At 38.7% G+C, this 11,875-nt stretch overlaps 1 protein-coding gene across 1 annotated transcript in view; it reads left to right on the top strand.

Moving 5' to 3' along the window:
• Nucleotides 1-4,018: 4,018 nt before the first annotated feature.
• ctbp2a (C-terminal binding protein 2a) overlaps nt 4,019-11,875 on the top strand; it is a 72,206-nt gene continuing 64,349 nt past the window's right edge. The window contains exon 1 of the mRNA XM_063490927.1: nt 4,019-4,317. The gene's annotated coding sequence lies outside the window, so the exon portion shown is untranslated. The remainder of the gene's footprint in view (nt 4,318-11,875) is intronic.

Genomic DNA, 11,875 nt, shown 5'->3' with positions numbered 1-11,875 from the left:
TATAGTACGCACACGGCATCAAGAGCCAGTAAAAGGAAATGCTATGCAATAAGGTGATTTAAGCATGAGAGACTGAGTCAAGGTTGCAGTGAAATATTCATTCAAATGAGGTAAAGAGTGAAGCAGCATAAGAATAACCCGCCTTTAAAGATTAACATAACCCTTGGAGGTGTTATTGTATCCCCATAACCAAGTCAGAATTCAGCAGGTGCAGAACAGCTCTCCCTCTCTGTGAGTTACTGCATTAAGTCCCTCAAATTTAGTAGCACAATCATGAGCCTCCCGTTCACTCTCTGGAGTAGAAGAATCGCTTTGCATTTTAAAAAGGTCAAACACTCAGATCTCTGCCAGGAGGAACTGAGGGAAGAAATAATGTCTCTCCGCAGAAATATGCAGTCGCACACCACTGATCCTCTCCAATACCCACTGTACAGTGAATAGATTATAACTATGTGTGTGTGTGTGTGTGTGTGTGTGTGTGTGTGTGTGTGTGTGTGTGTGTGTGTGTGTGTTGACTGACATCCTCTAACAACTACTGTATAAACAAAAGCAAATCATAATATTTTATCAAACCAAATGTGGTGAATATTTCAATAATGTGAAAGCACTGATCAATTTTTCTACAATTAGACAGACATATTCAATTATTATCAATATATAAATAGTGCATTTGTACTCTATAAGCCGCATCCACTCATTCACAACGCATTTTATACATCCTTTATGCACTCTTTACCTATTATGCATTCACATACAGACAAATGCATCAGAGGCTTCAGTATGTTGCCCAAGGACACTTTGATATGCAGACTGGAGGAGCCGTGGATCGAACCACACAATTGCTGTTCCTAATGGTTGTTTTTACTTTCAGATGTGCTGGGGCAAATAAAGCCTTTGCATATTTGTTTTTACAGCAAGGGCTTTAACTATGTAAACTGCAGTAAACACAAAAGAGGATCAGCTCATGATAAGCAAACATTGCATTTTGCAGGATTTAATTTGTCACAAAAAAGCTGATTTTAATCACCCTTTGCCTTCAAAATGACACAAAGAGATAACAGATGATGCTGCCACGTATGTCTAATAAAAGCACATTAATGTATGGGTCTTACATACTTCATTACGCATGTCATTTGATATCATTAAATGATGTAATATGTCATTAGCTTCTAAATATATTTGTGGCTAACAAATACTCTCTGTTTCTTTATCCTCCCTTCCCCTCTTTTTGCGCTGTGAACATATGCTTCTATTGGTGTCCCTTGTTGGCTAGTGATGGTCTTTGGAGTGTTTGGGTTTCTGCCCAGTAGTTACATTGTGCCGGAGACAAGATGACCACAGGGAAGGATGGTCTCAGGACAGGGCCAAAACCCCCCAGGCCTGGGACCACACATGCAGGGTACATGGTACAGCAGATACAAACAGAAAGTATGGAAATGATTCATCTGCTGCTTGAGGTGGTTTTCTTTGTCTTTGTGGAAAGCTCTACTGGACGTGCTGGAAAAGTACGCAGAGACTGAAGTGACTGGGAAATCCAACCATGCTCTCCGCCATCTGTGCCGTGTTATATGGCTGGCACTAATGTGTGAGTGAATCGAGGGTCTAAAATAATTGTACTGCAGGGACTGGAACTAAAAAGGAATATACGCTGCATGTTTTGACATGAAAGAACAGCTGCAGTTGCTGCTATCTGCACCTGTGGCACGAAGAAGAGAAATCTTTGCATTTCATCTATCTATCACATCATATAACACTAAATTACAAGTTTCTTCACTTAATTGTTGGCCCAGAGCTGATATCAACTATGTGTAAGCTAATATGTTTATGGATTTCAGATAAAAACAAAAGGAGGCAGCTTAATATGAAATGTGGTTAACCTGACAGTTAATCAAAATGTTGTTTGAATAAGATTAGTTTTAAACTGCACTTCACAGACAAAGAGAATGGTGAAGCTTATCTCAAGTGATCAATCAGTATTATGCTAATACTGACAGCTAAATGTGTTTACATACCGGTAGTGTAGAAGAGGTTATGTAATATAATACAGGCGATACTTCTGACCTGCGCATTAAGCAGTTGAGCTAGAATACATTTATCAATTTCATGGATGGTATTTGGGCATTTGGCTAATCTTATTGTATGTTTATAGGTCTAATTTATATGTTCTTTTTATTTAATTCAAATTAATTAATTTAATTCAAAGTCTTAGCTGTCAGACATATTTTATATAACAACATGTAAAAGCACCATAGGTTCAAGCTAATGCTAGTTCTGTGAGTTAAACATTATCTGGCAAACTACTAACATAACATAACATGTTGTATTATGTTATTTTTAGAATTTAGGCATCAGATAGTATTGTGACAAGCGTTAGCTCGGGTTTGCTAACTTTTTTAAAGTTTGTTTTTATATGAGAATACTTTTAAATTCAAGTAGGCTGTTATTATTAGAAAGCTTGGCTAGCATGATTAGCATAATTGAAGTACACTCAGCATTAGGGTTATGGACATGCCCTGGGGTTCCAGAACCATCCAAAAAGGTCACTGTGCCTCCTCAGCTGAATCCTACTGACATACTTTTACAACTATAAGTAAAATATAACCAATCAGTTGTTTCAGCAACTATAAAGCCCATGTTAATTATTTAGTTAATAGTAGCTTAAAGTATCTGCACCAGCATGACTGAGGACACTGATTTTAGAGTGCATGGGCTTATGCAGTATAACACAGGTGACAGTTTAAACCTGCACATAAAGAACCTGAGTTAAAATTCCATGTATTAATTTAATTGGTGGTATTTGGCTAATAATAGTGTATGTATGTTATTATTTTCTTTTTCACTTAGTTAAAATCTCCCAGTTAAGCAGTACTCAAGTGCTAGCCATGAAGCACATTTTACATTACACCATCTAAAAGCACCATCTGGGTAAGCTAATGTTAGGTCTGTTAGTTGAATTTTGGCAAATTACTAGCATAACATTTTAGAAATTTGGGCCATATTATATATTTTTTGTAGAATATAATTCTGTTTTTGATCAAATATCTGTGCAGTGTGTGACCATCTTAGAATATACTAATAGTATATACTATTACTTTAAAAATTATATATACTAACAAGCTGTTAGTTTTGTCAGTTGGTCATTATTTGGCTAACACTGTTAGCATTATTAGGGCATGTTGTATTATGTTATTTTGAGTATTTTGAGTATATACACACACACACACACACACACACATCCATATGTGTATATATATGTATATATATATATACATACATACATATATATGATTACCAACTCTGGCATAATTGAGATACACTCAGCATTACTAGGAGCATACTGTGCATTAATGGCTATTATGGATAACAGGTCATGATAGATTGCTTATGCTTCAATTTGTTTGTGTAGGCTGTAAAGGTGAGGCATTAATGTCTGTTCATTTTATTTATTTATTTTTAGGGTAACAAAATAGCAATGTGAGTTGAGCCTAACACTTGCTTATCCTGTCTATCTGCTCAGACTAAAACCCTGTGCACACTAATAAGCTGTACTTAAATTAGTATTAGAGACACTGTATAGATTTGTATATATTGTCTCTGTACTGGTCGGAGAAGACATTACAAGGATTCATTGCTGCATCTCAATTCAGACGTTCAATAAATAACTTGTTTGAAAAGAGCTGGTGGTAAGAAGACAAGAGTTTTCAGACAAACCATACAAACAACAAAGAAAAAGAAAATAAATATAACCCCCCCAAACATATTTAACTGTAGTAACCGAGGCTTAACATTACGAAGGAAAATGCACTGAATAATAATAGTCGAGTCTGAATCGCCTTTCTCGAAAATTCCTACTGTCCCATCTATATCAACTGGAAGGAGAGCCTCTCATCTGTGCTGTGCGCGCGCGGGCCCGCGTGTAGAGTGTTGAGTGTGTGTGTGTGTGAGGGAGAAGTGGGCAAAGGCTCCGCCTCACTCAAAAAGCGAGAGGGGAAAAAAAGGAAAAGCAAACTGATACACACCTCTCAATTCTGGCAGGAGGAAAAGAATAGGAGTGTTTATGAACCGTATAAGTAAACAGCAGGATAACCAGGCACACCGAGAGCCGAGGCTACTTCCCCCCGTAAAAACCGACACCAGGCACCGTTTCCCTGCGCCGGAGATTGTCCCGTTGCGTTCAGGATTAAGTTTTTATGTCATCTAAAGGTGGATCATTATCTAAATCCGAGATAACAAGCGAATTTGAAATGCGTAGCCTGCGATGCTATTTCTGGAGCCCCCAAAGCCGACGTTTGAACTCTCAGTAAACATCCAGTCGAGGTAGGATTCAAGATTATTGCAAAGGTGGTGTAAAATATGTCGGTGTGTGCTCCACCGGGGTATAGTTTTGAAAGCTATACTCGCATCGCTGTCCATGTGTCCCTGCGCCATCAGCAAGGAGAGACAAGGGAGGGTGGGAGTAGACATTAGCCGATACTCCACTTCATAGTGATGTGGGAATTGGCTTTATTAAGTTCCTAATGAGGCTGGGCAATTAAAAGGTAACGGTGAACATCCATTAAACGTCCAATCAAGATCAGCTATGAGTGCTTTAAATAAAATTTTAAAAATTGCATTGATAGATTTTTTTTTTTTTCATTTTTCATCCGAAACCAGGAAGAACATGCACGGAAGGAGTTTGATTAAAAGTTTAGTACTGGTGCAGGCCTATTTTGCAGTTCTTCCTGGCATCAGTTTGGACATCTCTAATCAGCTGTAGCATACTAATTAGTGAGTGCCAAATAAATTAATCACTCAATCAGATATCCATATGAGCATCTGCACATTTTCACACAGAGGATGGTCCTTCTATTTCTTAATTTTGAGAAGCACAGAGTAGGCACTGGTTCTCATAACTCTCACTCCCTTTTCTTTTCTTTTTTCTTTTCTTTTTTTTTAACTGCATTTGGAGGCTCTAGTGAAAGAAAGCTTCAAGTGGAGGAGGAGGACGAGGAGGGCGGCTCCATTGTCTGGCCAGTGAAGGGGTGGGGATAAGAGGCTGTATGCAGATGTGCTGCTGGCAACGGACATCTGCTCTACCCCCTTGGGCATTGTCACAACAGGCAAGGAAACTTAGTGTGGAGCCTTCCTGCGGAGAAAAGACCTTTGTTAATGATGTGCAGGCCATGACCTGCACCCTTCCAGATCCCAGCGTTTGCATTTTAAACGCTACATTTAGCCGAACATTTAATTCGGCTTGCTTTGAATCAGATAATGTGGAGTTTCAGATACTCTGATTTTGTTTTTCCCAGCTCCTTCAGTCCCACCTGCAGCACCACCCTCCCCATTTGCCTTTCCCTATCTCTCCCCTCATCTGCCAACCTTCAGCTCTGATGGGGGAGTTGTGGTGGGGGTTGAACTTACTTTCCTGCTGTCTTTGTGGACTGTGTGTGTTGAGATATGAAAGCTGGCCTCTCAAGGCAAATGCATCACAGGCAGCATCAGAGTGTACATGGCAGCTCCTATCAGGCCTTTTGATTCATCGCTGAAGGGGAAAATGCTAAGAAAATGCAAAATCACCGTTTTAATATTTATGATATATACATACATACACACACAGACACAGCTTGTGCTTCATGGTAGCGCTCGGTCTTGGTGTGCCTGTGCGCCTGTGTTTGTATTGGAAAACAGGAGTTTCATTTGCCTCAACAGATATTCCCTGGTGACTGCTGGAGTCACTGTACTGTGATTAGGAACATGATTTGTGCTTGTACGGAGCACCGTTGTACATGGCTGATTTGCTGTGCAACATGCTTGTGTAGGGACTTATTTGTGTGTCTCCGCTGTGTTATACCATGCTGGAGAGTTGAGATGCAAACTGGGGAGCAAGTGCACCAGAGCAGGAAAAGATGATAGTTTGTGAAAGCACAGCTGCTCTTATTGGCATGTGCCCGCTTATTTGGCATTTGCTTTTCTTTGGACAGAGGTCGCATGTTTTGTTTATTAAGAAAGCGAGCACTTACTTGAACTATATCCGTGTCCCGTTGTTGATATGATTACTCTGTAAAGAGGAACAGCTAGAAGCACAACAACAGCAAAAGGAAAATCATAATCATGCATCGACTGCCTGTTTTGAAGTCACAGAAGCAAAGCAATTACAATTGGTTAATCATATTCTCAGAGCCTAATTCTCCATTTAACACAGTAATTTAGATGCTGCTGGAATAGCTCTTGTGAACTCTTCTGAGAATTCCCATAATGACCAGAGTACTAACGGCTCCCTAAAACTTCCCGTAGGTTGGTTTGAGAGGATTGTACTGTCATGTGATTTTTTTGCTGTGCATTGTCGAGAGGGAGTAACGGGTGTGAAATTGCCTCTTGCAACTGGCACAGTTGCAAGAGGCTGAAAATGTACCAACTATACCACAGGTCTCTTTGAGCATGACTGCAATTAATCTTTTATCAGATAAGTCTAGGTTTCGATTTTCTTTATGTGAGTTTTGTTTGAAAAAAAAAAATCAACTACAGCTAATTATACAGTTCAGTGCAGTTTATTTCATCACAGTTTGAAGTTGAAATTTGCATGTTAAAAAACAAACAAAAAACCCCCCCAACAAAATAAACAACAACAACAAAAGTTTTTCCCACCTCAGCGCATGTGACACAGATCTTTAGACATCTTACAACTCAATCCTCAGATTGCATTAAGGCTTTGATGCTGAAAACAAAGATTGTGCTGTGATGTAGTGCACTTTGCAAACCGAGGGCTGAGCACTTGAGAGGCATTACAATGATGAGGGAACAGTTGTACTTTAATTATTCTTTGAGCAACTGTTGTTCTATGTTAACAACTGCTGCTGCCTGGTAATAGTTTTCTCTCAAAGAACACACATTTAAAAATCTGCTGTTTAGTTTAATTGATGCATTTTGCAAATTTTCTGCACCTGCTTTCTCCCTGTGCTGTTGTGCTGTGTCTCTGAGTGTGTCATTTTTTTTCCTCGTGCTTGTCAAGGATAGGTTTGGGAGAGTGGATGTGGACTGCAGCAGACAGCAGCAGGTGTCTGATTCTCCTCACTGATAAGACCTGTTTGCTCAGTGTGCTTAAAAGTCGCTGCGCTCTCTGACTCGCTGTTTATACATGTGGGTGCCATGCACTCTTGTCTGCCACCACTGATAGGATATACACAGTATGGAGAAAGGAAAACATCCTCAGTGGTTGCTCTTATGTACAGCCAAACCCTTTCCCCCCTCCCCGTACTCTCATGGGTGTATTTTTTTTTTTTTTACTTTGGTCCTGCAACACTGGCGTCTTACAAGCCTCTTTGAAAGCTTAGCCAATTCCACATAATGTATTTGAATTGCAGTTTAGCTAATGCAGCAGCCAGGAAACAAGCAAGTTCTAGCCCACTGCTGTATTTGAAAGCATTAAGATTTTTAATTGAGACAATCAAACGCAAAAGTGCAGAATCATAGTGTTGCCAAAAGCTACACATTAAATCCAAAGTGATGCCACCACTGAGGTGCATGGTTTCTTGTACTGTTTTTGAGAGATGCTGCGTAATTTCTGGATGTCTGGGATCATATTAGGAATGTCACGATGCCATAAATTTAATAGTCACTACCAATACAAAAGGACTAATGCAATTCTGGATACCCAATTTGCTACTACATTAAAAAAAAAAAGATTATTCCATGTAGCTACTTAAACACAAACATTTCAGCATTGCATATATGGTAAAGCAACAACAGTGCAGAACAGAAAATGTTAACATATTTTTTTGATAAGTAACAGACTGAAGTATTAAGATAGTTGCTGAGTAGCCTACTAATGTTACTATGAGGCATAATGTTAGTTAACTTTTGAGCCTCTGGAACATTTTGAATTTCACAATAGCAGTGCCAGTGGCCTGAAACAAAATGGTAAATAATACTTTGGATGTTGTTAATATGGACTGAAACTTACTCAGCTTGAATTCTATAAAAAGATCCCAATGCCATTATTTTAAGTGCTTTCCTAAATTGGATCTGTTTCCTCCCTTGGACTGAAAGCATATTGCATTTTGCCTTTTTTGAATGAATTATTGCCCCTTGGTCGTCCATCCCAAACACAGAGTACTTCCATACTAAGCTGGAACTACTGTAGCAGCTGCGCTAGAAAATCTAGATTTTGTTGTGCCATTTGTAGTTTTTCCTGTTTTTGTAGATGGCCTTATTCTGCTTCTTCGCATGTAAAGAAAGACTACAGTACTTAACAGGGTCAATAGCGGCCGTTTTTGATATTTGGATGCTATTGTAGTGATTGCATGACTACTATGTAGTTTTTCAAATGGAAACACAAACACTACAAAGAGTCTTTGGTGATGGAGTTTAACTCTGCAATATTTCATAACATATTTTTAATATTGCAATAGAGATATGACATGCAGTAAACAATTACTGAAGCATGCATATTTCAAGGTTCACACTCTGCATGTGTTTTAGTAGATTGTTTGTTAACATACCCTCCAAACACTGAAGAGCCTATACCCACTGGAATGAAATGGATTAGATTCTCAAATGTTTGCGTTCTGAGTATGAATGCATGGTGTATGTACAGAAATTAACTTTCCTGCTTATGATGTAAATGCTCATACTGCCCTGAAAATCAAAAGCTTTTTTATCTATTAACTATAAAAAGCTGAGCTGCATCATCCACGAGGCAAACTGGGTATGTGTTTAGGGGCTTGGACCATTTGGGGGTCCAAAAGTGAGCTTTTTAAAAAATTTTATTTATTTTTGAAACCAGTCAAGAGCATGTTTGTATTTTCCTACACAGAACAATATTACTCATAAAATACAGTCTTTCCATGCCAATCCCCCTTTCACAGACTAGTTTTCCCTCTCAAACCAAGCTCGCAATTTCCTTATCAGTTGAGGGCCTACTGCCTTTCATAATCAGAGAGCCAAATAACCTGCCTCCACTCGTGATTGTTGCTTAGGAGGTTAATTATGCTCTCTCACTAACAACCTTCTGACATGTCATCTTCTAAATGGTGAAAAAGTTTAAGAAGATTATATAAGTATATTCTCCGTCAATGGGGAAAAAGCCACTTTGTTAGTGGTTTTTCTCACTGGATACACCCTGAGTGTGTTTGTGAAAAAATTATCTGATCATTGCGCTTGCATGTTAACTTTGATTTGTGCTCTTTAGCCGCTGGAACCGGGAAGGCGAACACCAAGCTAGTTCAGAAGCCTGAGGGAGAGATGCGGTACTGGAGAGTGGCAGTGAAGCGTAAAGTTACTGTCATGTTTTTAAGTTCAATTCAATTTAATCCAGTTTGGTTTTATTTTAATAGCGCCAAAGCACAACAACAGTAACCTCAAAGCACTTAAGGTGAAACCAGACTGATCACTTAGATCTCCAAATAATGATAACTAACTGAAATCAATTTAAAGTTTGACTCTTTTCTTACTGAGCATATTAACAAGTTTTGACAAAAAGGGCAGAGGCAGCACATCTTATCTTTCATCCACTGTATGTGAGGGATTGATTCAGCAAATGGGTGAAAAGAAAAAAGCATATATAGTCGCAGAAATACAGCAGGCAATTTTTCAGTTCAGTTCAGACTCTACTTCTGATCTCTCACATACTCGCTAGCTTACATTAATTTCGGATTCGTGGGGAGGGGAAAAATAGTTGAAAGATTTGTTGGCTTTGTACCAATTCGGAGTCACTTGGGAAAGCCTGGCTGAGGCTGTACTGGCCATGCTTGGCAGTTTAAACATAGATCCTAAAAACTGTCGAAGCCAGGCCTATGACAATGTAAGTAATATGATGGGCCAGTATAATGGCTGCAGTCTCATTTAAAAAAAAAAATCCCTTAATCGATGTGCAGCTTAATCTCTAAATTTGGTGGATGTCAACAGTATATAAGGACGCAGCTAAGATGCAAAAAGTTTCTTTGACCTTTGCAGTTTTTATGTGTTTTGTACTTTTAGATTTTAAAAATAATTTTTTTTAACAACATTAAAGTGGACATTATATTCACACGCTGTAGTTTCCATGCAGATGCATCTAAAGCACTTTGTGGAAATTATGTGCAATAATGGATGTTCCTAATGACATATCCTCTGATATGGAAGGAAAATGCAATGCATGCCAAGAGGCGGCAGAACTGTTTTCCCAAACTGGGCTGTCTTAAAATTCACGGCGCAGTTTTGGGACCTTGTTTTAAGCAGATTCAAAGTGACAAGTGAGTCCTTACAAAAGGCCGGCATGGATCCACTCACTGCTTTTCGTCTCTTTGCGAACATGGGATAATTCACGTATAGATCAGCTTGATCACAAGATACGCAGTGAGTGTTCCCATTGTGTGCCAGTCATATAAAGGTGAACTGCAGCACACCAAGAAGCCTAAAATGTTTGCAGATGAATCTACCGAGCACAAGTAACACTGAAAGGCGTGGAGCTTTAGGCGGTAGAAACATTTAACCTCAATATTGACAAGTGAGGTGCCTGTTTATACCACATATTGGCAGCGTTAATGAAAATTTGGGATTCTACTGCACATGAAAGCTGAGGATGTGAATATTCATGCTCATAAACTAGCTGATGCACCATGTGCTTATAGCTGTCTGAGTTTGATCATAACTTTGCAAAGGAAATGACCCAATTCTGATGCTTAGTACAGAATGAACAGGATACATCTCTAAAACATCTCAAAACAGCTTTTCCCATATGTGTTTGTAACCCTTCATATGTTTTTGAATTTGGCTGTAACTAAACGTAAAAGACTCAACAGCACCTCAGTGTGCTCTCACTGATGGCCATCGAATCTAAACTTACTATAAAGTTTGACTTCGGTGAAGTTGTGACAGAGTAGAACAATGAAGGAGACTAAGAGGATGACAATCATGCAGAGACAGCTTAAAGTCTGGGACGACTTAAATTTAAATTATTGCTATAAAAAGCAAAAAAGCTCTCAGTGTTAATTTTGATGTAACATCACTTCCTTTACATTTTTCTAATGAAGTACAGGGCTCTAAATAATGAATAAGAGCTGATGTTTCTATCTCATATGTCCAAATTCTTTATTTTTTAAAATCATGACATTACAAAACAGAATACTAGGTTATGTTTCGTCTTTTCTGTAGTATATGTGGCTTTTTCGCATTTCTAGAAAAAGAGAGAGGTGAAGAAAAGAGAAAAAGATGGCAGATGAGGGGATTGTAAAGCTGATTGATAGACACACAGAAAAAACCTGGAGAGCAGTGGAGGAAAACAGGAGAAAGACAGGTGTTTGTAGGAAGACAGTGTACGGTGAACTCTGTATTCCCCCAATAAAAGAAAAAAAAAAAAAACCAGAACAGATCTGGTTGTTGTATTTCCCATTCAACATTAAATAATATAAGGCGTTTCGAGCAGTGTTGTGTTTCTTTTTAAGTGAGGTACAGTGCATTCTCCATAATGAAGAGTGTGCAGTACATGCTCTGCATCTATGTCTGATTGATTAAAGAAAAAGTCTGGATATTTGTTTTAGAATTTGAATGAGTTTTGCCCTGTGCGGAATAATATATTAAGAAAAAGGAAAAAGCCTGACCACTGCACCATGTTGACTAGGGCTCCATTAAACATGTGTGCCTAGGAGTCTGTAACATCATTCGAGCCTTTTAATAAGCACACTCTAGATTTTTCAAGGGGGATGACTGCAGCCTATATTATAGTGAATGTGGCACAATATGTGATGAGGAAAGAGATGAGCATTTCTCTAAATTATTAACTCATTATATGATTGTAGGAAAGCTCTTGGCAGCAGTGGAAGAGCAGTGGTGGATGTTTGCTCTTCCTTATATTTATGATCGAGGGAGTTTGCTAACTCTTGCTTGGCTGTGTAATAGCCTCCCACCTGGCACAAACTAT

This window comes from Pelmatolapia mariae, linkage group LG13 (genome assembly GCF_036321145.2).
Source record: "Pelmatolapia mariae isolate MD_Pm_ZW linkage group LG13, Pm_UMD_F_2, whole genome shotgun sequence".
In the NCBI taxonomy this organism is placed as follows: domain Eukaryota; kingdom Metazoa; phylum Chordata; class Actinopteri; order Cichliformes; family Cichlidae; genus Pelmatolapia; species Pelmatolapia mariae.
The sequence above is the reverse complement of the archived record's forward strand: the minus strand, read 5'-3'. Positions and strand labels throughout refer to the sequence as shown.